The following is a 16,633-nucleotide window of genomic DNA, read 5'->3' as shown; positions in this document are numbered from 1 at the left end:
GGGGGATAATCCAAAGACTTATTGGCCGACTCACAGTTGCAGTTTCCAAAAGATGGAGAAACACCATGTCAAAATATGAATGTGCCAGGAATTAATGGGATCCAAATAAAATATTCGTATCCTTCCCATTTTAGCCTTGTATCTGCGTCTGGGTTGGTTATCCAGTATTTGTAAACCCAAAGTAACCTTATTTCTCACAGACATAAGTGTCTTTCTAGAAATAATAAACTCCTTCACACTGACAGGAAATGACACTAGATGGTAGCTCTGATTCACTCAAAGATATACAAAGCTCCAGAAAAGGAAAATCTGTAGGTAAATATATAATACTATGTAAATATATTAATTTCTTCTCCTAATGTGTCTAAAAGACGTAAGATTGCATAAAACGATTTATTGGGTTTTTTTGTGGGGGTGGGGGGTGTGAGATGGAGTCTTTCTTTTTTGAGACAGAGTCTTACTCTGTTGCCTAGGCTGGAGTGATGCAATCTCGGCTCACTTCAATCTCTGCTTGCCGGGTTCAAGCAATTCTCCTGCCTCAGCCTCCTGAGTAGCTGGGACTCCAAGTGTGCACCACCATACGCAGCTAATTTGTGTATTTTTAGTAGAAATGGGGTTTTACCATGTTGGCCATACTGGTCTCGAATTTCTGACTTCAAGTGATCCACCCGCCTCAGCCTCCCAAGCTGTTGGTATTACAGGTGTGAGCCACCACACTCAACCTTATATAAGATAATTCTTATAAAATGATGTTTATGCTTATGACATATAAAAATATAATATATATATAATACCAGAATACGTGTAGGGGGAGAAGTGGACATATATCAGTACAAATTTTTTATATTTTACCAAAGGTAATTAGTAATTACTATGAAATATAGAGTGACAGGTTAAGATTCATATTGTAATCCCTAGAGAAACAACAAAGAAAATAACTTTTAAAAATATAGTAAAACAGGCTGGGCGCAGTGGCTCATGCCTGTAATCCCAGCACTTTGGGAGGTCAAGGTGGGTGGATCACAAGGTCAGGAATTCAAGACCAGCCTGACCAACACGGTGAAACCCCATCTCTACTGAAAATACAAAAATTAGCCGGATGTGGTGGCGCATTGCCTGTAATCTCAGCTACTTGGGAGGCTGAGGCACGAGAATCGCTTGAACCTGGGAGGTGGAGGTTGCGGTGAGTCAGGATTGTGCCATTGCACTCTAGCCTGGGCAACAAGAGTGAAATTCTGCCAAAAAAAATAAATAAATAAAAAATAAACATATTTTAAAAACTATTCTAAAAATAAGTTTAAAAAGACTGTGTGATGTTGTCATAAAGATAGATGTTGGTACAGAATCAAGAGTCCAGAAATAAACCCTTCCATTTATGGTGAATGAATTTTTGACAAAGGTGCCAAGACAATTCCATGGAGAAAGGACAGTCTTTTCAATGATGGTTGCTGGGACAATTGGATGTCCACATGCAAAAGGATGAATTTGCACTCTTACCTCACATTATACACAAAAATTCACTTGAAATGGGTCAAAGATCTAAATTTTAGTGCTAAAACTTTCAGAGAAAAACATAGGAGAAAACTTTTGTGTGATGGTTAATTTTAGGTGTCAACTTGACTAGATGAAGGGATACCTAGATAACTGGTAAAGCATTCTTTCTGGGTGTGTCCATGCGGGTGTTTCCAGAGGAGACTGGTGTGTGAGTCAGTGGACAGAGTGGGGACAATCACCATCAGTGTGGGTGGGCACCATCCAATTGGCTGGGGGCCCAGATAGAACAAAAAGGCAGAGGAAAGGTGAATTCATGTTCTCGCTCTCTCTCTTTGTCCTGGAGCTGGGACACCCTTCTTCTCCTGCCCTTGGACATCAGAACTCCAGATTCTCCAGCCTTTGGATTTTGGGACTTGCACCAGCAACCTCCTAGGTTCTCAGGACTTTGGCATTAGGCCGAGAGTTACACCATCTGCTTCTCTGGTTCTGCAGCCTTCAGACTTGAACTGAGCTATGTTACCAGCCTCTCCGGTTCTTTAGCTTGTAGATAGCCTATCATGGGATTTTTAAACCTCTATAACCACATGAGCCAATTCTCCTAATAAATCCCCTTGTCTTGTCTATCTATCTATCTATCTATCTATCTATCTATCTATCTATCTATCATGTATCTGTCCTATTGGCTCTCAGAAGTAGGCTCTCTATAATATCTATAGATAGATTTTATAATTATCTGTCTATCCATCTGTCTATCTATCTATCATGTATCTAACCTATTGGCTCTCAGAAGTTGCTAGAACATATACCCCAAAATTTGGAAGCTACTTTAAAATTGGGTGATGGGTAGAGCCTGGAAGAACTTGGAGAAGCCTCCTAGCAAAAGTCTATATTGCCATGAATAAAGTCTTTAGAGGGATTCCGGTGAGGACTCAGAAGAAGAGAGTGGTAAAGAAAGTCTGAAACTTCTAAAAAATTACCAAGTAATCATGATCAGAATGTTGGTAGAAATATGGATGGTAGGCCGGGTGCGGTGGCTCAAGCCTGTAATCCCAGCACTTTGGGAGGCCGAGGCGGGTGGATCACGAGGTCAAGAGATCGAGACCATCCTGGTCAACATGGTGAAACCCCGTCTCTACTAAAAATACAAAAATTAGCTGGGCATAGTGGCGTGTGCCTGTAATCCCAGCTACTCAGGAGGCTGAGGCAGGAGAATTGCCTGAACCCAGGAGGCGGAGGTTGCAGTGAGCCGAGATCGTACCATTGCACTCCAGCCTGGGTAACGAGCAAAACTCTGTCTAAAAAAAAAAAAAAAAAAAAAATGGATGGTAAAGGCAATTCTGGTGACATCTCAGATGGAAATGAGAAACAATATATCAGAAACTGCAGTACAGTCCTTCCTTGTCATAAAATGGCAAAGAACTTGTCTGAATTGTACCCATGTCTGAGGGTTTTGTGGAAAGCAGAACTTAAAAGCAATGAATTAGGATATGACAGAAGAAATGTCTAAGTACCAAAGCATTCAGGGTGTTGTCTGACTTCTTCTAATTTCGTATAGTTAAATGCAAGAAGAGAGAAATGACTTAAAGATGGAATTTATAATTGAAAGGAAGCAGAACATAAAGATTTGGAAAATCCCCAGCCTAGCCAAGTCAAGAAATACAAAGCTTTGCTGGATATGTCTGGCTGAAGATTTGATGTGGTTCCTCCTTAAGCTGTGCGTCCTGTTAATAATAGATACTAGACTGCGCTCTGTGTAAGTGTCACTGGGGTGGGACCTATATTTTAATACTGTTCCTAACATTTCATTTTACTAGTGAGACATCTTTGATTTCCTGTTATTCTTTGTAATTCTAGACACTAGATTGTAGTTTAGCCATAACTGATGTTTTTTAAAAGGGATTTTTTTTTACACAGTTGTTCAAAAAAGAGACAAGTTTCAGTCCTCAATGCTGTCCTTTGTTTTACAGGTACAAGTTTTCTAGCTCAGACAAACTATGAAAAACCGGAGACTATTCTCAAGGTATTAACTCGCAGACCCTCTGGGGGCAGGGGCTGTTTTCTGAGTTGTAGGCAGAGTGGGACTTCGATGGTACAGTGTGCACAGACAGGTACTGAGCTGATGGACTGGGATTTTCTGTACTAAAATGTTACTTTGTATCAAAAGTTAAACAGGCTTTAGTATGACAAATAAAGGTCAATTTCTGTAAAAAGAAACAAAAGGAAATACAAAGCTTTGGGTTTTATTTTTTGGTACAAATTTGTATTATTATTTGTATTGTTTAGGAGAGAAAACCAAAAGTGTGGCCAAAGGACCTGCTATTCATCAAGACAATGGAGAATTAACCTAAAGTTAATGGTGATAGTGGAGGCTGCCCCTTCCATCACATTATCAGAGCACTGGGACCTTGAGGGCAAGGTTTCTAGAGAGAGGTCTATGGGATCCCAACATTTGCTGCCCTTTGCTACCTCAAGTATCCGCTTCCTGCATTCCAGTGCAGCACTCCTTGGCTGTCCCAGCTGTGGCTCAAGCAAGCCCACGTGCAATTCAACCTGCGATTCTGAAAGATGCAAGCATTAAGCCTTGGTTACATCCTGATGGTGCTAATTCTGCAGCCCCACAGAATGCAAGAAATGTGGGGCCATGGCTTCCTCCACCTAGATTTCAAAGGATGTCATGGACAGCTTGGGGGGGACCAGGTAGAAACTTGTCACGGGGACAGAGCTACCACAGAGAGCTTCCACTAATGTTGCAGTCTTTCTGCTCCTCAGCTCAGCTAAGTCTGAGTGCTTGTCTCACAGGCATACGAACGTCAGAGAGTGAGTAGAATAGAATTTATTAAGTGAAAGGAAAACTCTCAGCAGAGAGGGCACGTCAGGGGGTTGAGGTTCCCCTATTTGAAGGCAGGAAAAGTCCCCTGTGTGGCTGGACCCGGTGCTTTTTATGGACTCAGAATGGGAAGTACATGTTGATTGTTTTGTGAGTATGCAAAATAGGTTAAGGCAAAGACACCAACGCAAAGGTAAGCCTGATTGCAGAAAACCTATTAGGAAAGGGTAGGTATAGGTAAAATAGGTAAAGGGAGGGGATCAATCAAAGGAAAGTGTGCCAACCGGGAAGACGGAAGACAAGTTCTCAATCCCGTCTGAGGATTTAACTTGCAGTTTGGCTTTCAGGCTTTAAGCTGTCTTTGGCTTGGAGTTGGGGTTTACCCACCCCTATCTGCCTAGACATTTGGCTCCCTCCTCTCACTATCACTAGGAAAATGCCCAGTGGAACTATGAGCTCAGGGCTGATGCAGAGACCCCAGAAATGTAGAATCACCAGTATGCAGTCCTAGCCTGGGAAAGCTGCAGGCATAAGTCTTCAATGCATGAAAACTGCTGCATGAGCTGAGCCCAGCAAAGCCATGGGGGAGGAGTTGCCTGAGATCTTAGAAGCACATAGCCCATCCAGTTGCCCAAAAGGTGGGACATGGAGTCAAGGAAGATTGTTCTGGAGCCTTAAGATTTGAAGTTGTTCACCCTGTTGGGTTTTGAACATATTGGGGATCAGTTACCCCTTTCTTCTTGACTGTTTCTTCCTTTTGGACTGGGAATGTCTATCCTATGCCTGTCCCACCACTGTATTTTGGAAGCAGATAACTTGATTTCACAGGCTTATGGCTGGAGAGAATTTGCCTCAGAGTAAATCATGCCTTGAGTCTCACCCATATATGATTTAGATGAGATTCTAGATTTTGGACTTACGTGTTGATGCTACAGTGGTTAAGATTTTGGGGGCTATTGGGATGGAATGAATGTGTTTTGCATATGAGGAGAATGTGAGTTTGGAGGGGCAGTGGGTGGAATGCTGTGGTTTCAATGTTTGCCCCCTCCGAAGCTCATGTTGAAATTTAATTGCGATTGTAATGGGAATTGGGAGATGGGACCTTTAAGAGGTGATTAGGTTGTGAGGGCTCTGCCCTCATGGGTGGGTTTAATGTCTTTAAAAATGGAGCTTTCTGGAGGGGGTTCTCTCTTTTTTTCTGCTCTTGTGCCATGTGAAGAACAGTGTTCCTCCCCTCTGGAGGATACAACATTTAAGGTGTTACCTGGGAAGCAGGGACAGGGCCCTGGCCAGACACCAAACCTTCTAGTGCCTTGCTCTTGGACTTCCCAGTCTATAAAGCTGTAAGAAATAAATTTCTGTTCTTTATAAATTACCCAGGTTGTCTGTGCCAGGAACCATGGACATGGGCAAACTTCTGAGCTACCAGCCCAACAGGGGCATAAAACATCCCCAAGATGATGAAGAGGAGGAGCAGAAGATGCATCAGAAACAAACTGGTACTCAAGAACGTGGCTACTATCAGCAAGAGGAAATGATTGTGGTGGACGAAGCAGAAGAATGACAAAAAATGGCTGCTTCACATTATTGACAGAAAGGGTAAGGAGGAAGAGAAAGAGGAGGAACCACTGGATGAAAGCTCAGTGAAGAAAATGATCCTCACAGCCAGGCGCGGTGGCTCACGCCTGTAATCCAAGCACTTTGGAGGCCAAGGCAGGCAGATCACCTGAGGTCGGGAGTTCAAGACTAGCCTGACCAACATGGTGAAACCTCATCTTTATAAAAAAAAAAAAAAGAAAAAGAAAATGATCCTCACATTTGAATAGACAGCATATAACAAACAAGAATTGTGGATCAAGTTTCCAGACAATCCACAGAAGTTCATGAAATCCCAACTGGACTTACATGACATCATTCAGAAGATACATGTGGTGGCCACCATGCCAGACCTGTACCACCTTCTGCTGGAGCTGAATGCTGTGCAGTCACTTCTTGGGTTGCTTGGAGATGGTAACACAGATGTGTCCATAGCTGGGGTTGATTTGAATCAGGAATTAACAGATATAGATATCTTCTATGAGAGCGAAGAGGGAACAGAAGTACTCATCAATGCTCTGGTGGAGGAGCAGGTGATAGCGCTGCTGGCACGCAACGTGGAGCACCTGGATGAGTCTGTGAAGGAGGCCAATGGTGTCCATAACACTCTTGTTATTGTGGAAACCAAGGCTGAGTTCTAGCTGGAGATGTGTACAAAAGGTGCCCAGCAGGGTTTTCTGCAGTGGCTGTTGAAGAGGCTGAAGGCAAAGAAGCCTTTTGATGCCGACAAACTGTATTGCAGTGAAATGCTGACCATATCGGTCCAGGACAACGATAAAAACAGGAAATTGCTTGGGGAGCTGGATGGAATTGATGCACTTATTCAGCCGTTATCTGTGTTTAAAAGACACAATCCAGGCACAGCAAACAGGAGATGATGGAGAATCTGTTTGATTCACTCTGCTTCTACCTAATACTCAGTTCCAGTCGTGAGCACTTCTTGATGACTCTCATGCTCAGGGAAAAGAAGATCTCATGGAGCGGTGCCCTAAAAGTGCTGATTGCACCCAAGGGCATCTACAACTGCGGTAAATTTGTTGACCTTTGGCCGGGCGCAGTGGCTCACACCTGCAATCCCAGCACTTTGGGAGGCCCAGGCAGGCAGATCACCTGAGCTTGGGGGTTTGAGACTAGCCTGACCCCCATGGAGGAACTCCATCTCTACTTAAAATAGAAAAAATTAGCTGGGCGTGGTGGCACATGCCTGTAATCCCAGCTACTTGGGAGGCTGAGGCAAGAGAATGGCTTGAACCTGGGAGGCGGAGGTTGTGGTGAGCCAAGATCGCGCCATTGCACTCCAGCCTGGGCAACAAGAGCAAAACTCCATCTCAAAAAAAAAAATTGTTGATATTCTTGGGTTATGAACCATCTTTCCCCTCTTTATGAAATTCTCCAGGAAGATCAAGAAAGTAGGTACCACTGACAAGGAACATGAAGAGCATGTCTGTTCCAGCCTGGCTTCCCTTTTTCGGAACCTGAGAGGGCATCAGCGAACCTGACTTCTGAATAAATTCACTGAAAATGACATTGAGAAGGTTGACAGACTAACAGAGCTGCATTTTCCATATCTGGGTGCAATGCAGGTGGCAGACAAGAGGATTGAAGGGGAAAGACGTCAATGACATGGCCCAGTGTGGAGAGATCATAGACAATGACATGAGGACAAGGTCTGCCTCCAGTACTTGGGTGCAGGGCTCTTTGTTCTCCAGTGCATCTGCACCATTATGGCCAAGATCTGCAATGCCAATGTCCCCCAGATTTGCCAGAGGGTTCACCAGACCCTAAACGTGTGAGGATGCACCATCATCAAAATTGTCAGGCATATCATCAAGCACATCCTCGGCTTGCTTGAAAACTTCTAGACGCCTCTTGACCCTGTGCATCGTGGACTCTCTCAGCTTCCTTTCCAGAAGCAGTTTCTAGACAGCTGTGCGTGGCTTTTGGACAATTAAAGTTAGTTTGGGTTAAAAAATAGATAAAATAAAATGAAATGCCTAGGTATTCTGTTACAGCATCACAAAATGAACTAAGATACTTGGTTACCTTGGGTTAGGCAAAAATCTCTTAGATATACACAAAACATGAAAGAACAAATTGAGAAACTGGACTTCATCAAAATTATAAAGCTTTTGTGCTTCAAATGGTACTTCAGAAAATGAAAAGGGCCAGACGTGGTGGCTCGCACTTGTAATCCCAATGCTTTGGGAGCTGAGGCGGGTGGATCACCTGAGGTCAGGAGTTCAAGAGCAGCCTGACCAACACAGAGTTACCCTGTTTCTACTAAAAATACAAAAATTAGCCAGGTGTGGTGGCACATGCTTGTAATCCCAGTTACTTGGGAGGCTGAGGCACAAGAATCACCTGGGCCTGGGAGGCGGAAGTTATCATGAGCCGAGATCACACCACTGCACTCCAGTCTGGGCAACAAGAGCAAAACTCTCTCAAAAAAAGAAAGAAAAAAAGAAAGAAAATGAAAAGACAATTCATAGACCAGAAAAAACATTTCAAATCATATTTCTGGTAAAGGACTTGTGTCCAGAATGCACAAAAAACTCTTACAACTAAATAATAAGAAGACAAGCAACTCAATTAAAAAATGGACAATGGGCAAAAGTTTGCAATGCACATTTGACCAAAGAAGATACACAAATGACCAATAAGCACATGAAAAGGTGTTCTACATTATTAATTTTGAGAGAAACGCAAATTCAATCCACAATGAACTACCATTTCACACTCACAGAACGATGGTGATGATGCGGAGAAACTAGAGCCTTCGTACATTGCTGGTGGGAATAAAAGTGAGACAGCCAATTTGGAAAACCAGTTTGGCAGTTTCTTAAAGTTACCATAAAATCCAACAATTCTCTAAATATCTAGAGAGAAATGAAAACATATTATAACATGCAAAAACTTGTACACCAACATCCATGGGAACGTAATTCATAATAGCCAGAAAGCGGAAATAATCCAAATGTCCATCACCTGAAGAATGGATTTAAAAATGTGTGGGTCAGACACAGTGGCTCACATCTGTAATCGCAGCACTTTGGGAAGCCAAGACTGGTGGATAGCTTGAGTCCAGGAGTTCAAGACTAGCCTAGGCAACATGGCAAAATCCTGTCTCTACAGAAAATACAAGAATTAGCTGGATGTGGTGGTGTGCATCTGTAGTCCTACCATGTGGGAAGCTGAGGTTGGAGGATCACTTGAGCCTGGGGTGTTGAGGCTGCAGTGAGCCCTGATTGCAGCACTGCACTTCAGCCTGGGCAACAGAGTGAGACCCAATTAAAAAAAAAACAAAACACAAAGTACTGATACATGCTATAACATGGATGAACCTCAGAAACATTATGCTAGGGAAAGAAGCCAGATGCAAAAGACCACATATTATATGATTCCATTTATATGACATGTTCAGAATAGGGAAATCTATAGGGACAGAAAGCAATTTAATGGCTGCCTGGTGTTGAGGGTAGAGGGTGGGAATTGCAAACATCATGCACAATCTTTTTGGAGTGATAAATATATATATATATATATTTTTTTGAGACAGAGTTTCGCTTTTGTTGCCCAGGCTAGAGTGCAATGGTGTGATCTCATCTCACTGCAACCTCTGCCTCCTGGGTTCAAGTAATTCTCCTGCCTCAGCCTCCCAAGTAGCTGGGATTACATGTGTCACTACACCCGGCTAATTTTGTATTTTTAGTAGAAACGGGGTTTCTCCATGTTGCCCAGGCTAGTCTTGAACTCTTGGGCTCAAGCTATCCACCTGCCTTGGCCTTCCAAAGTTCTGGGATTACAAGAGTGAGCCACCACGCCTGGCCTCTCTTTCTCTCTTTCTATTTCTGTCCCTTGTTTTTTTTCCTCCAAGTGGAAGATGCTGAAATTGTTGGGCTGATGAAGTTTTCTGAGTGGAGTCTGGGAAGGTTTTGCAGAAAACATTAATTTCTGGGTATAAATTTCTTTTTCTTTTTCTTTTTTTTTTTTTTTGAGATGGAGTTTCACTCTTGTTATTCAGGCTGGAGTGTAATGGTGCAAACTGGGCTCACCGCAATCTCCACCTCCTGGGTTCAAGCAATTCTCCTGCCTCAGGACTATACCTGTAGTCCTGAGTAGTTGGGACTACAGGCGTGCACCACCATGCCCAGCTAATTTTTGTATTTTTAGTAGAGACGGGGTTGCACCATGTTGACCAGGATGGTCTCAATCTCTTGACCTCGTGATCCACCCACGTCGGCCTCCCAAAGTGCTGGGATTATAGGCATGAGCCACCGTGCCTGGCCATTCTTAGAGTAGAAGGAATTGGTGGGGTGAAGAGAATAAAGTAAATGTTCCAGAAGGGGAAATAAACATGGGGGAAGAATTTGATTCAGGATTCAGCAGTTGTTAGCCTATGTGTAGAGAAGAACAAATGTATTTGCTTGGCTAAGATTATTACAATGACAGATTTTTAAGGAATGTGAGTAGGGTGGGGAGGATACTTGAAGAAGACTGGAAAATTACCCATTTGAAATTTGTTTGAAATTCTTCACAACACTCGCAGTGCATGGATAAGACTTTAGTTGAAATAGCTTCCAGAATAGGCTTACTGAATTCCTGGAAATAAACTGTTTTAAGAGTTTGTACATTTCAGAAACTCATGGAGTTTAGAATGCCAAGACAAAGGCCTTCAATTTAGCAAGGAAAAATCAGAGTTTACCACTGGGATCTCCTAGGCTGTCCTGGAGAAACTTCTAAAATTTTCAGTATGTATCATAGGGTTTTCCTACAGACATGGAAAAGGAGAAAACCCTTACACAAGACTGTAGTCTTTTCCACCAAAAGTCTTAATTTTACACTTCTTGGTTGGTGTATGAAATGCACTTTCATGCGGCTGCTGAAAGCAAAAGATGACTGTGGCCACCTGGGGGCAGCAGACACCTGGCTTTCCAAGCTCGATCTCCAGAAATCTGTGCTAACAGGAGAAAGATCTTCCACATTTATTCTCTGGTCTAAATGTCTCTTCCGTACTGCCGAACTGGGGGAAATGAATATCTTTAAAATACTAACAAAGAAATCTCACGTGCTAATCAGAGGTTGGCAAGGCCTTGCTTTTTTGTGTTTCTAATGGCTAGTTTCTCACAGGTCATTTCTTGGCTGTTAGGAATATCCTCCGACCATCACAGTGCCTGGCACCTAATGACAGCTTAATAAACGTTGGTTATCCTTAGTGCTTTTGGAAGGTAACCACTCCAACTCACCAAAACACATCCTCTAAGATCTCAGACCACGGTATCCAGAAAAGGCTGCATCTCTTTAGCTAAGCGTATTCCCACTGCGTAGCAGGCCTCCACATTTTCTGCAGTTCTACAGTGAATCTAGAGACATGGTTCAGACTCCAGCTTCTCACAGCAACTTGTCAAATCAGTGATTCTGAGAAAACCCGCCTAGCTCTTTGGGTCTCTCGCTGACGCCCCCTGCCTATTCGATATTTGTTGAATGCCTACTCTTTCTTAAGCGCTCCTCATACATGAGTTCATTTACCATTTCTCTATGTAAGAAAGCTGTTTCTTTCTTTTTTTTCTTTTTCTTTTCTTTTCTTTTTTTTTTTTCGACACTGAGTCTTACTTTGTTGCCAGGCTGGAGTGCAGTGGTGCGGTCTCCGCTCACTGCAACCTCAGCCTCCTGAGTTCAAGCGGTTCCCCTGCTTCAGGCTCCCAAGTAGCTCGGATTACAGGCACGCGCCACCACACTCGGCTAATTTTTTGTATTTTAGTAGAGTCAGGGTTTCACCATGCTGGCCAGGATGGTCTTGATCTCCTGACCTTGTGATCTGCCTGCCTCGGCCTTCCAAAGTGCCGGGATTACAGGTGTGAGCCACCACGCCCGGCCAGGAAAGCTATTTCATGCCTATGTTTGCAGATACTGGTCCTTCTTCCTGGAATACCCTTTCTTTCTTCTCAGTCTATTTCCTATGTCTTTCCAATACAGCTCATGGTATGCCCTGTTCTGGAAACCCCACTACAGTTTAAATATAGCCAAAATGGGCTCCTGTAAGCACATGATGTTACTCTCAGCACAGTGTTGGGGCCATCTTCCTCTCCCATGAGACCTCATGCTCCCTGTGCTCAGAGCCCTGCCTCACTCTGCCTGGCATCCCCAGAGGCCTGCAGAGTTTCTGGCACATTGGAGCTGCTGTAGAAAAGTTTATGGAGTGAGCAAATGAATCAATCCATTTATCCCTGAATGAGATGTTTCCTTTCCCTTCCTTTTCCCAGTTAAAATGCTTTGATTTTTTTTTTAACTTCTCTTAGGAAATTATTTTAAAAATAAGTAGTCAGCTTCTACCTCCTACACAAGGAGCATCAGAGAATACCAGTGAACCATCGTTTACAAGTGGGACTTTCTGCAGAAGGAAGTGTGTAGCATGAACCTCTGTCGACATCCCAGGTGCCGTGGGGTCCTATGGGGATATGGACCAAGCTCCATGCGTGCAGCTCTGAGAGATGCCTTCATATGAGCAGCAGCTGTTAGTGGCATTAAGACGTGAATGGCTTCCAGAAGCCTCTCAGTGTTGTAAGGATACTATTCGTCAATTCTCATAGAATCCTTCAAAGATAAGCAAGAGGAACGGAGAATTTTTTCCTGCCTTCTTTTCTCTCCTCTCTTCTTACAGTCGGAGACTTAGAATTCAGAGAAAGGTTAAGCAAATCGCCTAGCTTCACTTAAAAGAGAACAGTCAAGCCAGAACTCAGTCTGGTGCTCATTCCACAAAGCTGTGCTTCCTGTAACTTAAACAGGTCTGTGTTTTAATGAATTCGTGGCATATGTGCCATAATAATCAAAGCGCCTGGCATTTCCTGGAATTTATGATCTGGTGGGGAATAGGTCATTTTCTACTTTTGAATGAATTTTCACATGCCTAGCTTTGGAGTTGAGAAACTTGACAGAACTGAACATAGTTTCTGGAATAAGTAATGCACTGTTTGTTTGTCCTGCTGTTTGTATCCATATCTTCTTTTTGTCCTCTCAAACCTCATCCCTAGCCATGAACTATTGTCTCTACTTCTCTAGCATTTTAAGAGTCAGTGGCAGCATAGTGTTCTCAAAGTCTGTTGTGGGAGAAGAAAATTGTTTTGATTGCTGTCTTCTCTGTGAAGTTCCAGTGAAGTTCATAGCCCTTCATCATCCATCATCCCTGGTGACCTACAGCTATTGGAAAAATGGTTGTCTTTATAGACAAAGAACTCTCTCCCTGACCTGGATTTGTGTTTCTGATTTCTAAGAAACTATGTTGATCCAGGTAGCAGTAAAAGTCTGTGAATTCATAAATGGCCTGACCAATGTACTCTTTTCTTTTCTTTTCTTTTTCTTTCTTTCTTTCTTTTTTTTTTTTTTTTGAGACAGGCTGGAGTGCAGGTGTGCAATCTCTGCTAACTGCAACCTCCATTTCCAGATTCAAAGAATTCTCCTGCCTCACTCTCTCAAGTAGCTGGGATTATAGGTGTGCACCACCACGCCCAGCTAATTTTTGTATTTTTAGTAGAGACAGGGTTTCACCATGTTGGTCAGGCTGGTCTCGAACTCCTGACCTCAGGTGATCCACCGCCTTGGCCTCCCACAGTGCTGGGATTACAGGTGTGAGCCACAGCACCCAGCCCAATGTGCTCTGTTTTCAATGGAGTCTTCCAGAATTGCCTGGAGTGTGACAGCAGTAGCTGGTTTCCCAAAGATTTATTTGGTCCCATTTGCTGAGAAAGTTGCCATTGAATATGCGTTGTGAGCATCTAAATCTCAGTAAAGGTTATACCAATTAATGCTAATGAGCTGAAGTAAATATCTACGCCACCAATATTGATGTTTGTGTTGTGTTTCTAAAATGAATTGAAGTTCCCCCAAAGCCTGACCTTCTCTTCTCCAGCAAATCCTTGGTTGCAGTAGATAGTAGTAATTTTTCAGGGGCATTAAATTAAGTTTCTCAGGAATGCCTTTTAAAGGAGCTTTTTCCATGCTTTTTTTTTCCCTAATATCTTATATGTTCAGTTCTTACTGGCTTACTCTTTAAAAAATGGAATCCCTGAATATCTCTGTGAAATGCATTCTTTTCTGAGACAGACTGTCATGGGAGCTATTTAGAGCCTACATCATTTTGTTTGAGAGCTGAATGATGCACTTTTCCAAGCATATTCTTAACTGAAACAATAAAAGACTTCAAGTTTGCCAAGTGTTTCCAGACCCACGCAATGTCAGGGAACCACAGATCGCCAGGGTCTTCTATTGACCTAGCAGCCCTCTAGAAGCAACACTAGAATTTCTAGAAGGGGACTTCAGCATGCTAAAGCCATTGGCACGACCCTGTTTACCAGCAGCCAGGAAGCTTCTTTTCTCTGTGTTGAAGTTACCCCTGTAATACACCCAAGTTAAAATATTTGGAATTCCTAACCCTATATAATAATGAGGAAACCAGCCCAGTGCAGTGGCTCATGCCTATAATCCCAACAGTTTGGGAGGCTGAGGCGGGTGGATCACAAGATCAGGAGATCGAGACCATCCTGGCTAACACAGTGAAACCCTGTCACTACTAAAAATACAAAAAAATTAGTTGGGCCTGGTGGCACGCACCTTGAGAGACTGAAGCAGGAGAATCACTTGAACCTGGGAGGCAGAGGTTGCAGTGAGCCAAGGTCACACCGTTGAACACCAACCTGGTGACAGAGCGAGACTCCGTCTCAACATAATAATAATAATAAAAAAACCTCTAAGTTTCAATAAACACTTGGAAAGTGAGGAAATAAGTTTCCTGGGTTTGGAATTTATTACAGATGTGCAAGACTCAGGGTCCATAACGGGCACACAAAGTCCTCCTGTCACTGAGACAGAGTCTGAGGGAGAAAATCAACTGGGGCAGGTGCACAGTATCTAGGCTGGATCTCATGAGTGCTTGATGGGACAAGACTGTTCCCATGGTACTTCCCCAAGGTTAACCAGGTGTGACAGGGGAAAGTGATAGCCGCATGATTCATGAATGTGTATAACCAACCTGTTCCAGGCTAGGTTCACGGGTCAAATAGGAGACCAGTGGCGGAGGTCAGGTTTCAGGCTGCTGCATGTGCTGGCCTCTAAGCAGAAGGAAAGCGAAGCAGTGTCACTTTGAATGATACCACCCATGCTTGCTTCGACGCCAGTTAGGAAGGGAATTGGTAGGGGCGTACGATAGATACAGAACTGTTTCGTTTCTTTCCCTTTCTCTGCTGTCACATGAGACTAGACCAGGAGAAAACAGAACGCTCGTAATTTTATTTGGCCTTCATTGAGTGTAAATGAAGTACTTGGATCTTATAGGGGTTCTGAGATTCACAACCTATTTCCTGGGTTTATAAAATGATTATTTTAAAATTTGAGTGATGGATGGGAACATTCCATGGTTTATTGTGGGAGGGAGAATATAGCCAGAGAAACAATGACCTATCGTGTAAGGCCATAGGCATGTCAAAATCAGAATCTGTACCAATTCAAATAACTTCCTCTTGAATCTCAGATTACCTTGGGAAAGAGGATGACTTCTTGCACTAGCATTTCAAGACATTTAAGCTTCCGTAATGATGGCTTGATTTAATTCCAAATGCATTACCTCCTACAGATACAACATGAGAGCAGAAATTGACTTTGTAAATAGTGTGGATCAAATGAGGCCTAGTACTTGCACAAACCAGTAAGTGGCAAAACCAAGACTAGAATATCAGAATGTAGAGCTTTGTCTTTTGAGCAAGGTTTCCTTTGTTTTTACCAAATTTTGAGGCCATGCATTTGTTGAATGAATTCTACTTCAGATTCATTCAGTACAATATTTTTCTCTTCTTACAAAAAGTAGTACAATAAAGAAATGTTGAATTCCATTTGCCACTCTGCTATTTACATGTTGTATCACATGAAGCACATACAAAGTTAAAGAATTCACTGTGTAGGCCAGATGCGGTGTAATCCCAGTACTTTGAGAGGCTGAGGTGAGCAGATCATGAGGCCAGGAGTTCGAGACCAGCCTGACCAAGATGGTGAAACCCCATCTCTACTAAAAATACAAAAAAAATTAGCCAGGCATGGTGGCGTGCACCTGAGTAGCCTGTCATCCCAGCTACTCAGGAGGCTGAGGCAGGAAAATTGCTTGAATCTGGGAGGTGGAGATTGCAGTGAGCCAAGATCGTGTTACTGCACTCCAGCCTGGGCAACAGAGCAAGACTCTGTCTCAAAAAAAAAAAAAAGTCACTTTTGTGTGCTTTTACAGTGTTAGGTTTAGAAATCTTACCTTAGTGGAATAGACTTGTTTATAAATGTTCTCGAAATTTCACTGTGTAAGTCTATTTTTATTATAAGAAATGACTATTCAAACCAGTAGTCACAAAACTTGCTTTCCTAGACCTATAGGCATAGGCTGAGAATAAATTGAAACCAGATCAAGGTAGGCTTATCAATTGAATTTAAAGAGATATTGCCGGTGAAATTTTCATGTTTTTATTTTAACAAACAGTTAAGTTAGTGAATTCCTTACTCTTAAACATATTCTGATAAGAAGGATACATTACTTGAGATTGTTTAATCCAGCAAAAGTTTTACCCTATATTTTAACTATTCCCACAGTTGATATTGAATTGGTTTATGAGACAATTCCTTTTTTCCTTTTTATTTATTTTTCGATTTTATTTTTAAGTAATAATATTTTTGCTTGTATGGGAATTG

The 16,633-nt window shown here is 42.6% G+C and overlaps 1 pseudogene; it reads left to right on the top strand.

The window, feature by feature from the left end:
* The first annotated feature begins 5,720 nt into the window (after nucleotides 1-5,720).
* Nucleotides 5,721-7,779, top strand: LOC100389419 (beta-catenin-like protein 1 pseudogene; annotated as a pseudogene).
* Nucleotides 7,780-16,633: the final 8,854 nt, after the last annotated feature.

Source organism: Callithrix jacchus, chromosome X (genome assembly GCF_049354715.1).
Source record: "Callithrix jacchus isolate 240 chromosome X, calJac240_pri, whole genome shotgun sequence".
NCBI lineage: Eukaryota > Metazoa > Chordata > Mammalia > Primates > Cebidae > Callithrix > Callithrix jacchus.
The sequence above is the reverse complement of the archived record's forward strand: the minus strand, read 5'-3'. Positions and strand labels throughout refer to the sequence as shown.